Source organism: Triturus cristatus, chromosome 3_2 (assembly GCF_964204655.1).
Source record: "Triturus cristatus chromosome 3_2, aTriCri1.1, whole genome shotgun sequence".
In the NCBI taxonomy this organism is placed as follows: Eukaryota; Metazoa; Chordata; class Amphibia; order Caudata; family Salamandridae; genus Triturus; species Triturus cristatus.
Genome location: NC_140584.1, coordinates 136,714,166 through 136,729,095, shown reverse-complemented (window position 1 = coordinate 136,729,095; position 14,930 = coordinate 136,714,166).

The window sequence follows — 14,930 nt, the reverse complement described above, 5'->3', positions numbered from 1 at the left end:
TACACTCTGATGAACATGCCAAATACCATATATATAGCCCGTTCCTTTTCCTGTAGTGCAGTGCATCATTCATTTTCCCAAACATCTACTTACAGCAGACAGGAAAATTAATATCTGCATTTCATAAGTAAGGTGTGTAACGTAGCCTCTTATTTAATATTCATTGCCTCTTTGGAGTCAGGGTATAAAGAGAAATTCATGTGGAGAAGAGCAAGGCCATTGACATTAAAAATAGATCATTGTCAACTACAGCTGCCTCAGCCACAGACAGTAGCAAAATACCCGACGCGCTGGCTAGCAATAAGCATAGCTCCATTATTTTAGAACAACACAACTGTACTTCACAGTGCATAGTGCATAATGCCACACTCATAATAAGAGATAACTTATTTTTCAACTCAAGGTGTCAGTTTATAGTTACTTGAAAGACCTTTAGAAGAAAAAAATAAAGTTACTGTTTTTTTAATCTGGGGTTATTCTGCCTTAATACTTTTCTGCCACACAGTCAGTGCTTTTTATGCAAGGCCTTGTGATTTTCCTAATCATAATCACATCAAATTCCAATAGCCCTAGTGGACAAGCAATGTACTGCTATTGTGCCACCCCCTATTTTCAAACAATTGTTTACAAAGAGCATTATTTACAATTTGTCTTTCTTTCCTCACTATTGCTACTCCTGCTGATCTACCTGTAGCACCCAACACCAATAGGTATGAGATAGTGGCCCATCTGTGGCGGCAGAGGCTGGACCACATACTAAAGGGATACCGGCGGTCCTGGAAGAGGAGGAGGATGAAGTTGATGCCTCTTAGTCGAGATCCAGTATATCTTCATCCTTTAACCTCCTGGCTATCCCAGCGCTGGCACTGTCACCAGCTGACATCAACATCAACTGCTGTCAACCCCCTCCCACACTGACAACAGCAGGCCATTGCTGCTGCAATCCTACAGCGACTGTAAACCATAGAGAGCCAGCTCGCCATGATGAAGCAAAGCCTGGACCAGCTCCTGACCCAAATACAGAATGCTCTTTTTAAAAAAAATAGTTTCGATGGGAGGGACTTGTTGTGGGTGGAGAGGGTGGGAAAGGAGATGGGACCAGGTTTTATTCTTTGAACATTTTAGATTTTGAAACACTGGGGCTTGGGTCAGTTTGTTTGGGGGAGAGGGGTTGGCATGTTGTGTGGGTATTTTTGTAATAAATAAAAGGGAAACTATATTTCATAAAAATATAAAGTTTGTTTTATTATTACTTTGCACTGCTGAATTCAGTTTTTATGCAGCCTGTTTATTCTAAGAGATTACCACTTAGTTATAGAGTTATATCTCTCTAACTATCTTGACTATTTGGGGGGGATACTGCCATGACCTATATTGTCTACAACAACCTAGATAAACAATCACTTGCAGTGGCAGTTACTTACTTACTAACTTAACAAGCTCACTTCACTCCATAGTTGTCTTACATGAATACATTTGAAGCAAAAACAGGGAAGGCATCACAACTTCACAAGCGAGGTCCCACTTCTACCTAGGTTAGCACCAACTGTAGGATTAATTGAAAGGATTATCGTTTGCAGGCAACTAAATGGATATAAAAACACAGAGTTAGTGGGTTATATCAATGCTTTGGAAAGAATCTGCCCCACCAAGTGTGTGTGATTCATTGATGGTCTAAATTAAGCCACACCTCAATAAATCACAGAGCACAGGGGAAAAGGGTTAGGGTTTTGATGAATGGATGGGAAAGGGGATTTGGAGGAAGGTTTGACAAAGAGAAATACTACACAAGGACAATATTCATCTGGGCAATGGGCAGCTCATCATTCATCATCATTCTGTTGTGGAAGGAATGAGTATGAAACAGTACAGTTAAATGCATTTCAAACAATACTTCTACCCCAAGGCACAAGTTATCAGATAGCAGAAATCTAAATGCTCTTTCTTTTAGGTTGGGAGTCAACCCACCCAGTTTTCCAAATCTGATTGTTAGAGCAAATTTATACTGTACTGCAAAATTAGGAGGTGCATCTGCATTCTCCTCGGGAATGTCCATCACTTTTAGGTGCCTTTCTGGACTGGTCCAGTAAGTAAGCAGGAGTGTTGAGCTTAGCTTTCTCCTTTCGTTCATGCAAGAGGCTAGAAGGCCTGCAGATTGTAAAGAAGAAACTGTATTTTAGAGTCAAGGAGAAGGACAGAAGGAAGGTAAGTTTCATGAGGAATATATCAAGAAACTCAGAGTCAGAGCAAAAAAACTAATTAAACGTACACTTCTCCAATCCAAACAGCTGAGTACTAGGCCTCAGATTCTTGGTTTACCTTTCAAGTCAATAACTTCTTGCTTCTAGCTGTTGATGAGGTAGTCCTGCAGCTCCCGCCCCGAGTTCTTATATCCTCCTTCTGACTTTGAGTAACACCCTCCCTCACTGTCTGCCACCACATGAATTATCAATCATCATAATTCACACAATCACTCATTCCCCTTTGCAATAATTGGAGTTATCTCTTCCAATCCAAGCACTGGTAATTTAGGTATTAGGTATTCATCTTTGACGCAGGCAACCCATTGGAATGTGGTATTGGCACCCTTTAAATCAACGGTCTTCTGGGGCAGACCTGCTTGTGCTAAGTAATGCAAAAAAGGATAGGCAATAGGCATGTGAGGGGCACAGGAATTGTGTTCAATGTCATGAAGAAATGATGGAGGCGTCTTCAATGCACACTAGTCCAACTACAATCTAGCAATGTATGTGACTAAAAAATGGCAGGCACCATAACTCTGACATAACATAAATTATGGTCCACTGCCTAATTATTTTATGTTTTTTGCACAGATAGAAGTACAATGAGAAATAATTGAAAAGTTCTATGGGGCACTGACATACTTCATCCAGGAAGTAGAGTTTTTCCTCAAACTCAGGTGGTTCACCTGGAAGTTGGTGAGCTAACACACTTGATTCTGCCCAATCATCCTCATCCTCCTCCTCCTGTGCTCTTTCAGGAACAGTGTAATTCTGTGGAATTAAATGTTGGTTCATTTTGATCATAGTCAATCTCTCCATGTCTTGAGGCGAGAGACCAGCCCTTCTCACTGTAACAAACACACCAACTGCACTGAACACATGCTCAGCAGATACACTAGCTACAGGACAGGCCAGATACTTTATTACCAACCTCTTGAGCTCTGGCTATTGGCGCATTTTCCCATACCAATACATCAATGTATTTGATCCACATAGATCACTTTTGGATCATTACGATGCTTCTGGAACAACTTATGGCTAGTCGTTGGTGCTCCCACTTGCTCAAACCTTTGTTGCCAGCACCTCTGCACTGGACTTAAGCCCTTCTGATTGAAACCAATACAATGCAGAGGTTGGGTCCTGTCCTTCTTTTGCTGTTATTGCCGGTATTGATGGTATTGTTGACTGTTGTGGGACTAGAGTACCCTCTCTGAAAGTTGAAGGTGGCACCCCAGAACTGTGGGATGAAACTCTAAGTTCTAGCCATTTTTCTTCCAGATCTCAGGCTTGCTCAACAATCCATCTCTTGTATTTTGAAACATCCCATGCAGAAAAAGGAATGAAAGTGGATGAAGTAGTATGGCACAGATGTACTCTTTGGACAAAATGTTGTCATTTTGCCTTCTTATATTACAAGCCAAGTGAAGTATTGAGATCTCAATCGAGGCATGCGCTTCTGTATTTTCATTCACACCTGTGGGGGCAAGCCCTTCAGACACTTTCTGTACCGGGTTCTGTAGCAGACACAACAATGAGATAGCTTGGCTCCTCGTATTGTCCTCCTTGCTAACTTCCTATGTGAAAACCTCAAAAGGGAGTAGCATCTATGTCAGGCATTTGACGAGGCCCCATTTGTCAGCATCCATGGTAATAGGTTTCCCAACTGTATCCACTCCTCTTAGAATGACATTTCATTGACCTGTTTGTACTGCCCAAAGAGACATTGCAATATCTAATAGGTCGAGTTCCAACATGTTGGCACCTCCTGTCTCAGGGCTTTAATTGGTGCTCTACTATTACTCTGCTTCTGGGCTTTTAAAGAATGGCTGAAATGAATGCAGATTCTCCTGTAGGTGGTCAGTATGTTGCTGACTATGTCTTATTTTTTTTAGAAAGTCTTGTACCACCAGGTTAATGCAATGGGCCCAACACAGGACCGTGAAATAGCCTCCGTCTGACTTGGCCTGTGTTATTTCCATTATCCGTGGCAACAAATCCAATTTTGAGACCTCTGGCTCACACCCATTCATACACCTTGCTGTTAAACTCATCTAAGATGTTTACTGCTATATGTGATTTTCCATGGCGAACATGGCCACTGTTGTATGCCTCAAATGCCCTTAAAACTTTCTTCAGGGCAAAGACCTAAAGTAGGCCTGGGCGAAAATTTCGTTCCGTTTGCGGAAATTGCGATAATTTGACATTTTCGCGTTCCGCGGAAAGCGCGAAAATTTCAAAATTTCCGCATTCCGCAGCTTGGCAATAATTTGTTTCTTGCTCGCGCTGTAAAATAATACATTCTCGCGCACGCGCGATCGCCTTACCTGAATCCCTGCGTTCGCCGACAAGTTTTCTTGATCCGGTCGCGTTCTCCATGAGATGTTGTATTGTTTTTAGCCATTTGCGCTGTCTCGCGACAGTTCGCGCCCGCAGTGACGTCATGCGTCGCGTGATCACGTCTTTCTTCTCGAGATCATGCACCGCGAGGCAACTGAAAACAAGATGGCCGCGCCCGCGAGCAACCACATGGGTAAGTTGGCGACCCGCAACCATGCAGAAAATCCTGCGAACATGCGGGAAAAAAACTCCCGCATCTTCGCGATATTTCCGCTTGTTTGCGATAATTTTAAACATTTTCGCGATAATTTGCGAAAGTGGATTTTGCAAATTCCGCCCACCCCTAACCTAAAGGTATCTTTTGCTTTACTCCCACAAAAGAGATCCAGTGTCCAGTGATGCCTATGTAATCCATCGCCTGTCAACTGGCCCACATGTTTGCCATCAGGTGTATAGTGCGAACAAAATGTTGCTGCAAAATGTGTCCAACCAACTGCAGCACATCGTGATGGAGTGCTGAAACAGCAACTCTGGCAAAATAAGTCCAACTTGGAACCTTACATTTGGGGCAGAGGGCTGCCACAAATTTGAAGAATCCCACTCCTCACACAAAGAAAAAGGGTGGAGGTCTAGTACTAAAAATGTTTGCCAGCTTCCCATTGCACCAACAAGCAGTTGGGTGGTTATGCTCATAGGGCCCCTCCTGCCTAAACAAGCCCATAATAGTCGCCTGAAATTTCTTCTTTTTTGGGGCCACTGACACAGGTGTCTTTCGAGAAGTATATGGTGGTGGTAGACTCAATGTGCGTTGTGATGGAACAGTCACTGTATGCTGTGGTTTCTCCATCTCACTTTGAGTCTTGTGCCATTGTAAAGTCATAGAGATGGGTGATTCAGCCAGTGCATTGCTGGGGACAGGGCTGCTTTGTGTGAAGATGTCACCCTCTTCTTCTTCATTATCAATACCCACCATGATTGGACTTGTAGCTGGTGTTCCCACCACTATGACCATATTCAACATTTTTTTATGTGCTCCTCCCACTTGATTGCGTGGTGTTTTTTCATGTGGATCATTTGGCCTCCAGTACCATAATTTGTACCGGCCTTACCTTGACAAACATGTGTGTAACAAATGCTGCATTCTGCAATGTGCCCCCCCTCTTTGCTAACTGTAAAATGTCCCAAACTGAGAAATGTACTTTTTACTGTGCCACTGCTAATACCTGAAGAAGGACTGGACGTAGGTGGGTGTGTCATTATTTGCCTCTCTGCTTCTCTTGAGGTAGGGGTTGGTGCCACATCCCTTGGCGCAGGTTGAACAGCAATGTCAGACTCCTCAGTGTCACCTTCCACAATGACTGCCTCGTTATCATCATCCACTTCATCATCCCCTTCCATAAGTCTAAGTCTTTCAGGAACTTTTATTTTCCCTTGCTTCTTCTCTTGTCTCGTGGACTCAGCTGGGGTCCACTCCATGTCCCTATCATCATCATCAGAAGTGGTGCTTGGAAAAGATGGTGGAGTTGTACCCTTCCGTTTCTTTGATGTAGATCTGGGACTCAATGATTCTAAGAGAGGAGGCTCTTGCTTGGAAGGAAGTTCAACTTTCTGTTCAGCTCCAACATCAAGAAAATTTACTATTGCTGGCTGAGACCAGGGCCGGACTGGCTACCGGGCGTTTTGGCATGCTGCCGAGCTGGGGGCTGATGTCACTGCAGTGGGGGCTAATTTAGGTGATGGAGACCTGCGTGTGCTTCGAAATAAACAAAGCAAAACGAATTTCGTCTAGCACACGCAGGTCCCCATCAACGAATTCAGCCCCCAGCTGGGCAGCATGCCAAAACGCCCAGTAGCCAGTCTGGCCCTGGCTGCGAGTGCTGCCCACTTTGCTCTGTTTCCTTCAACGATTGTGTGCTACTTTGTGAAAGGGACAAATCCACTTCAAAGTCACTTCTTGTTGGCATTGTCATAATTGCAGTGTCTGCCTCATTAACAGGCATGATTCTGGGCTTAGGTTGGGGTAGTGTTGTTGATGCAGGAGTGCTGCTCTCAACTTGCTCCCCAGAGACCAGTGCAATAGGCTGGCAAATGGTGGTCCAAAAAGGTTTTGGGGCGACATGCATCTGTTGGGAAGCTGCTTCTTCTCACTGACCATTTTCCTGTAAGCATCTTTCTTTGGGGCCATCTTAAAGCTCTCAGTTGGCAGTGGCATTAAGCTGCAAAAGCGGAAGAGATTGGAGGACTGACTGACAATCATTTCTCCGGTTTAAAGCTGATAGACATAAACTACAAAAAAGCCAATTAAATTACATTCCCTTTTTCCTTAATTTCAGAATTAAATGAATTACCTACCAAACTTTTTGGTTGCCTTTTAATGTCATCAACCATGGCTGCAGAGCATATCCTTGGTCAGAAGAAATATAAAATGTAATTTAAATATATTTCAATGAAATAAAAATATTATATAATGAAATTAACACATTTTTACAATTTTGTATAGAAATCGAACATCGGCTAACAGGTCCTATTTGTAATATTATTATTTATAAACATTATTACAAACATGATGTAAAACCCATTATCCTTAGGGAGGTCTTCCTCCAAATGTTTGTCAGCTTACCTCAACTTTTTGCTGTATCTTTTTGTTGGCCTTAGGACTCTGAGAAGCGTACCACTGCTAACCAGTGCTAAAGTGCATGTGCTTCTCCCCTAAACATGGTGACATTTCTATATACCTTATTGGCATATTTAGTTTACCTATAAGTCCCTTGTAAAGTGGTATACCATATACATAGTGCCTACAATCTAAATACTACTAGTGGGCCTGCAGCACTGGTTGTGCTACCTACACAAGTAGCCTTTTAAACCTGTTGTCAGACCTGCCATTGCACGGTCTGTTTGTGTACTTCACTGCCTCTTCGACTTGACATTTGAGATTCCTTGCCAAGCCTTAAACTCCCCTTTTATTACACATATGTCACCCCTCAGGGAGGCCCTAGCTAGCCTTAAGGGCAGGGTGCTGTGCAACTAGCAGGTAGGACATTCATTGTTAAGTTTTTCATTTTAGAAATGTCAATTTTATGAAGTGGGCATTTCTCTGCACTTACTGTTCAATGTGCCTTGCATCCTGTTTCCAATACATATCTGGGCTAAGTGACAGCTACACCTTGTGCATTCCTTCTAGACAGTCACATAACATGGGCAGGATGGGTGTGACAGAGGACCCATCTGCACTCATCTGCATTATGAGGGCCTGACTGGGCAAGAAGGGGAAGTGGGAGCTGACACTTACATTTAAATAGGCAGTGTTCTGTGTCCCACACAAAGGGCTGACCCCCCCACACACAGAGATAGCCTGTCATTTGGGTATCAGTACTGGGGCTCTCACCCTGCAAAATCAGTCCACTACTGGACCCGTGAAGAGCTCTGCCAGGTGTAAGGACTGCTGGGCTACAAGGATTGCCACTCCTCTTGACTGACTGTTCTAAGGGACTACTTCATTACGTTGCTGAACTGCCCTGCGGCCTGCTGAGCTCTACCCTGCTGAAGATAAGAGCAGGATCCATTTCACTTGAACCCAGAGGTTCCAAAGGCTTGTTGGATCGCCTCCTGTTTTCTGAAGTGTACGGGTCATAAAACACTTTTGAAAATCTACTGGTACTGCTGTACTCTGCCATCTGTGAGTCCTACAGTTGCCTGAGGTGCCCCCTCCAGTGGTGAGCCTAAAATGTGGGTTCTGCAGCTGTTTTGACACAAATCTAACACACCGTCACCCCTACACTGATTGGAACCGACGCAGTGCCAATCCAAAGACATCCCTGTGCGGCTCGCCCAGAACGCAGCACCAATCCGAGTACCCGGTTGTGAGGCACGACTTGGATGCATCGATGCGACTGTGAGAATCAGAATTGATTCATTGTACTCTCGATGACGACGCTTTGATCCATCCAAAGTACTTTGTCAGCAGGACCTGTTTGAGTTCTGTAGCAGATCTGCCCTCCAATGTGGTTGGCCTAAACTTTGTATTTACCTCGGTCAAGCGTGACCTCAGGAAATCTTTTAGCGCTATTGACTTCTAAGCACTATCTTTGGTTTATTCTATTAAAAAGTTCATAACACTGGTTCTACTTATTCGATTTCTGTTATTTTTGATCTTGATTTACTCAAATAAATATTCACAATTGTTCTACACCTGTTTGAAGTCTTTTTGCTGTGTTTTCATTGTGTTACTGTTTGTGTGTGTTGCACAAATACTTTACAGTTTGCCTCTTTAGGTAAGCCTGATAGCCTACTGCCAAGAGGGTGAGGACAGCTTATCTTTGAATGTGTACCTAGCTTACCCTGACTAGGATTGTGGTCCCTACTTGTACAAGGTGCATACCTCTGCCAACTAGAGACCCAATTTCTAACACACACATTTTAGACATTATCAATCAATCAGGAACATTTATAGAGCACGCTACTCACCCGCGAGGGTCTCAAGGCGCTGGGGGGGGTTGGGGGGGGGTGCCGCTACTGCTCGAGAAGCCAGGTCTTGAGGTGCCTCCTGAAGGAGAGATGGTCCTGGGTCAGTCATAGGTGGGTGGGGAGGGAGTTCCACGTCTTGGCCGCCAGGTAGGAGAAAGATCTTCCTCCGGTAGTGGTTCTGCAAATCCGTGGGACGGTGGCAAGGGCGAGGCTGGCGGAGCAGAGCTGGCGGGTAGGTGTGTAGAACGTGAGGCGGGTTTTGAGGTATTCGGGGCCCATGTCGTGGAGAGTCTTGTGTGCGTGGGTGAGGAGTCTGAAGGTGATCCTCTTGCTGACGGGGAGCCAGTGCAGGTCTCTCAGGTGTGCAGAGATGTGGCTGTGTCGGGGAATGTCCATGATTAGTCGTGCAGATGTGTTCTGTATGCGCTGGAGTCTTTTCTGTAGTTTGGCGGTGGTCCCAGCGTAGTCCAGTCGGCTGGTGACGAGGGCTTGGGTGACCGTCTTCCTGGTTCCAGTGGGGATCCATCGGAAGATCTTTCGGAGCATGCGGAGGGTGTTGAAGCAGGAAGATGTAACGGCGTTGACTTGCTTGGTCATCGTGAGGGAGGAGTCAAGGATGAACCCCAGGTTGCGTGCGTGGTCTGTGGGCTTGGGGGCGGTGCCCAGAGCAGGGGGCCACCAGGAGTCGTCCCAGGCGGAGGGGGATGGTCCGAGAATGAGGACTTCCGTCTTGTCTGAGTTCAGCTTCAGACGGCTGAGCTTCATCCATTCTGCAACGTCTTTCATTCCTTCCTGGAAGCTGGCTCTGGCGGTGGCGGGGTCGTTGGTGAGGGAGAGGATCAGTTGGGTGTCATTGGTGTATGAGATGATGTTGAAGTTGTGTTTGCGTGCGATGACTGCGAGGGGGCTCATGTAGACATTGAAGAGGGTAGGGCTGAGCGAGGATCCTTGGGGTACGCCGCAGATGATCTTGGTGGCCGCTGCATGGAAGGGCGGGAGACGGACTTTCTGAGTTCTGTCGGAGAGGAAGGAGGTGAGCCATTCCAGGGCCTTTCCTTGGATCCCGGCGTGGTGGAGTCGGGTTGTCAGGGTGCGGTGGCAGACGGTGTCAAATGCGGCCGACAGGTCGAGGACGATGAGGGTGGCCGTTTCACCGTTGTCCAGCAGGGTCCTGATGTCGTTGGTGGCTGCGATGAGGGCGGTCTCGGTGCTGTGGTTCACTCGAAATCCGGACTGCGATGCGACGTCTCGAGGAAGGTGGTCAGCTGTTTGTTGACGGTTTTCTCGATGACTTTTTCTGGGAAGGGGAGGAGCGAGATGGGGCGGAAGTTCTTGAGGTCTGTGGGGTCCGCGGTGGGTTTCTTCAGGAGGGCGCTGATCTCCGCATGCTTCCAGCTCTCCGGGAAAGTGGCGGATGCGAAGGAGTTGTTAATGATGTCCCGGAGTTGGGGTGCGATGATGGAGTCGGCTTTTTTGAAGATGTGGTGTGGGCAGGGGTAGGCTGGGAAGCCGAAGTGGATGGTGTTCATCATGTGGGTGGTGTCTTCCGTGCTGAGGGGGTTCCAGTTGCAAAGGGTGGTGGTGGGGGGCGTTGACTCGGTGGATGGGTACGTGGTCTGAGCGCTGAAGCTGTCGTGTATATCGGTGATCTTGCGGTGGAAGAACGTGGCGAGTGAGTAGCAGAGGTCTTGCGATGGCGTGATGTCGTTGTTGCTGGCGCTGGGGTTGGAGAGCTCTTTGACGATGCTGAAGAGTTCCTTGCTGTTGTGGGTGTTGTTGTCCAGTCGGTCTCTGAATGCTATCCTTTTGGTGGTGCGGATCAGCTGGTGGTGTTTGCGGATGGCGGTCTTGAGGGCTGTCATGTTTTCTGTTGACTGGTCGTTGCGCAAAGTTTTTTCGAGGGTACGGCAGGATTTCTTGGAGTCTTTGAGATCGTCGGTGAACCATGAGGCTTTCTTGCTGTCGGGATTGCTTGGAGGGTTCTTCAGTGGTGCAAGGGCGTCGGCGTAGTTGGTGATCCACTGTGTGAGGTTGAGGGCTGCTTCGTTGGGGTCCATAGTGTTGGAGGGTTGGTTTTGGCTCAGGGAGGTGGTGAGCTGGTCGGTGGTGATCTTGCTCCAGCATCTACGGGGAGCTTGTTGGAGGCGGTGGTGAGTCGTGGTTTTCCTGAAGTTGAAGTGGACGAAGCTGTGATCTGTCCAGTGAAGTCCGGTGGAGTGGCTGAAGGAGATGTGGTTGCTGGAGGAGAAGATGGGGTCAAGCGTGTGGCCGGCGTAGTGGGTGGGGGTGTTGACCAGTTGCTTGAGTCCGAGGTTGGCGAGGTTGTCTAGCAGGGTGGTGGTGTTGTTGTCCTTGTTGTTCTCCAGGTGGAAGTTGAGGTCCCCTAGGAGGATGTAGTCGGAGGAGGCGAGGGCGAGCGGGCTGATGAAGTCTGCGATGGCTTCGCACTAGGTTATTTTAATATTTTTGTAAAAAGGTACACTTTTTTAAATATTTGAAATTAACTTTTTTATTACGTATACAACTTAAAAAAAAAAAATATATATATATATATAGAACAATTGCTTACCAAATAAAAATCAATTTCCAAGTTGGCCTCTCTCAAACCAATCATTAATTGCTGGCTGCCCAAATGTATGAATCATGGGCACATCTCAGATATTTACCGTAGGTTGAATCAACAATGATGTGTGCATTGATTGAAAAAGTAATTTTTCCGGATTTGATACATGTGCGCAGTTTGTGCTGATGGTACTAATTGTACTAAAACAATCCAAAACATCCAGTACATAGCAAATTGGTCTAATTGGTAAAATCACTTTTGACTTTTATTTGTTCCTAATCTTTATATGGGAAATACAGATATTTTGGATTATTTGAATAATGGTATCAGGTACAGTTGGCAAAAGGCATGATAATTCTAGCCACCCTGGCACAACTACTTTTAAAGGATACTGGCCCAAGCAGCTGTAATACAGCCAAGATCTTCACATGGACTGGTATGGCATGTGAGCTTGCAGTGGTGGGTTCCAAATTAGGTACTTTTTCCCAATAGGCCCACTGTAATTTGTGTAGTCAGCCTATAATATTTGATGAAATCCTCCTCCTCTCTGACTGACCCTCTGGCAATAATCTTCTTCCGCCGTTGTTTCCTTTGAATGGTATGTTGTTGCAGTTGCTGTCTGTTACATAGAATAATGCTCTCCATGGCTGTGGGTCAATATGTGATGGACTGCATTGTACTTATTTATATACAGATGAGTTTGCACTCTCTGTTGCCCCTATTTGGATCATGCTTATGTTTCCCATGCATTTTGACATGTGCATTACACTGCATTGGCCTGCTTAACAGACCAAGCATTTTAACTGTGGGCTGGCAGGATGGGAGCCTGTTTTACTGATGGTAGGAGCTGGTTTTGTTGCTGGGGGCTGAGCCAGCTGTGTTTCTTGCCAGCAGTGCTTGAGTGCGTTTCAAACAATGCAAAGCAATGCACACTTGTAAACCTTTTTTCCATTTAGGTGTTTCGCGTCTCCAACAGGGTCACCACGAACAGGGAAAAGGGGGTGGAGGGTCTTCTATAGCTTGACTCAGGCAGACGACTACATATATATGACAAAGAGTCTTAAATTCAAAACTGTGTATTTCTGTATTATTTAACGGCTGCTACACATTGCAGTTAAATTATACCATTGCATTGAGTGACAATTGTTATAAATGATTCTCATCATGAACTTCACACCACTGCCCGAATGATGATGCAATTAGTGAACCAAGAGAAAAAGTGAGCTGTCGGATTCCTTATAGGTGACCTAGGGTGCTACCATAAATTGAGTAATATTATAATCTTTTAATCTTCACAGTGCACACCCTGAACTGATAAAGGCACTCTCATGTGATGATGAAGGAAATGGAGGCACTGGGAAAAAAGCAATCGTCTAGTATCCCACACTGTGGTCAAGTTAAAGGCGGATTAATGCGAGTTTTCCTAGTTTCACATTGTACAATCTGGCCACTATCTCTTTAATTCTTTCTTCCTATTTAGAACACAGTTTAATGCTTTATATTTAATTCTGATGCACTATATCAGGGTATGTGTTAAATAAATTCCGGCTTTTCACGTTTTCCAAAATTGGTGGTGGTAGTGTTTGAGCAGATTGATGCTGTAATGCAGAAGTTAAAATGAAAACCATTGCACCCACCCTTGGTTAGTGCTTCAAGACCATTTGCTCCACGTAGTTAAAAGGCTTTTTCCCTTGCCATCCATTCTTGAATAAGTTCAACCGTTCCTCACCGATGCAAGTATTCATTCATTCACTCTTTGAGCCATGCAGCCATGTCTGCAATTTCGATCCATTCATCCATTCAATAACTTGACAAGGTTCTATAATGGAAAAATATGTGTTGTAAAACACACCATATTTGCATTTTTTCACAAAAATATATTTGGAGGGAGAAGCCCCCCAAATCTAGTCGTACTTCCTGGCTATGGGCAGAATGAAGGCTGATCTGACACACTTTGGGGTGGGGGGAGGGGGTCTGTTTTAGCTCAATCTAGCCCTGACACTTGAAATTAATAAATTGCATTGCATGGATTTTGAAATGGCTTTGAGTGGTTCCACCCACCTTATGTACATTAACAACGTTTTCACACAGCACAGCACAATGCAACATTTGCATCATGCAAGAGGCAGATAACCTGATTCAAAATCTACACTGCACAATGTATTTGATGCTACTGATGCCAATACCTGGGCTTTGCAACGCAAGTACAACACAGGAGCTCGGTATTATTGGTGGGAGATTTGAACTCTAAAGTCTCATCCCATAGTATAAGGATATTCTCGAAAACCGAAAAAATGAAGCCCTCAAGATCTCGATAGCTCAATTTCCGGAAAAAAGCAGGACAGAAAAAAGAGGAGTTACACTACATGAAGGTCTGAGAAGCCTAGATCTCTTAATTGTTAATGGAAGGCTAAATAATGATATTCCAGCTAATTATACACATAAGGCACCAACTGGAAGATCCATTATAGATTATCTGATTGTTTTGGCTAATTCTTTTAATAAACTTACATTTATGGAAGTTCTTGGAAACGTTTTTAGTGATCATATGTTGATCTGTTTTATATTCAATGTTATCTGTGCCAGGGTAGGTCCCTGTAATTTTAAAGGCGATGCAGTAGAGCTTAATGTAACAAATGGCAGAATTCATTGGAACACTCAAGCCACCGCTAAATTAAAAATACATTTATTAACCCTAATAAGTGATCAGCAGCGCTCAATAACGGTCGAGGGTGATCTCTCACAATCTGATCTACTTGCCTCCTTCTCTATCAATATAGGTGTCCTGGCTAAATCTTGTAAATCAATGTGTGCTCCTGTCAAACAGAGACCACATTTTATCCCATTGCTCACTTTAAATAGGGAAATAAATAAATTAGTGATGGCCCAGTTTTTGAATTTTTTCAAGTGAAAGAAATAATCTAATAAACCTATTGAAGAGGAAAAGACAGAGGAAGAAATGCTCCCTAAGACAAATAAAGGAGGATGGTGTTTGGATGCAGCTAAAGGAGGCCTCCTCTAAAAATAATTCCAAAAGGTATTGGGAAGTAATTGCAGATTGTTGTGGTACTAGAATGAAATCTGTCCTATAAAAGAAGAGAAATGGAAATCTCATTTGTTAGATTTGTATTCCATGAATCCTAATTCCTTAAAATCATACATCACAGCACTCGATTAATCTAATACCTTTGTATCCAACTATGCACCCTCAGTTAATGAAGTGACCAGAATCATAAGATAAATGAGACCTTCAGGAGCAATGTGCCTTGACGAAATCCCAATGACAGTTATTAAAAAGGTGCCACTTTTGTGGGCTACCT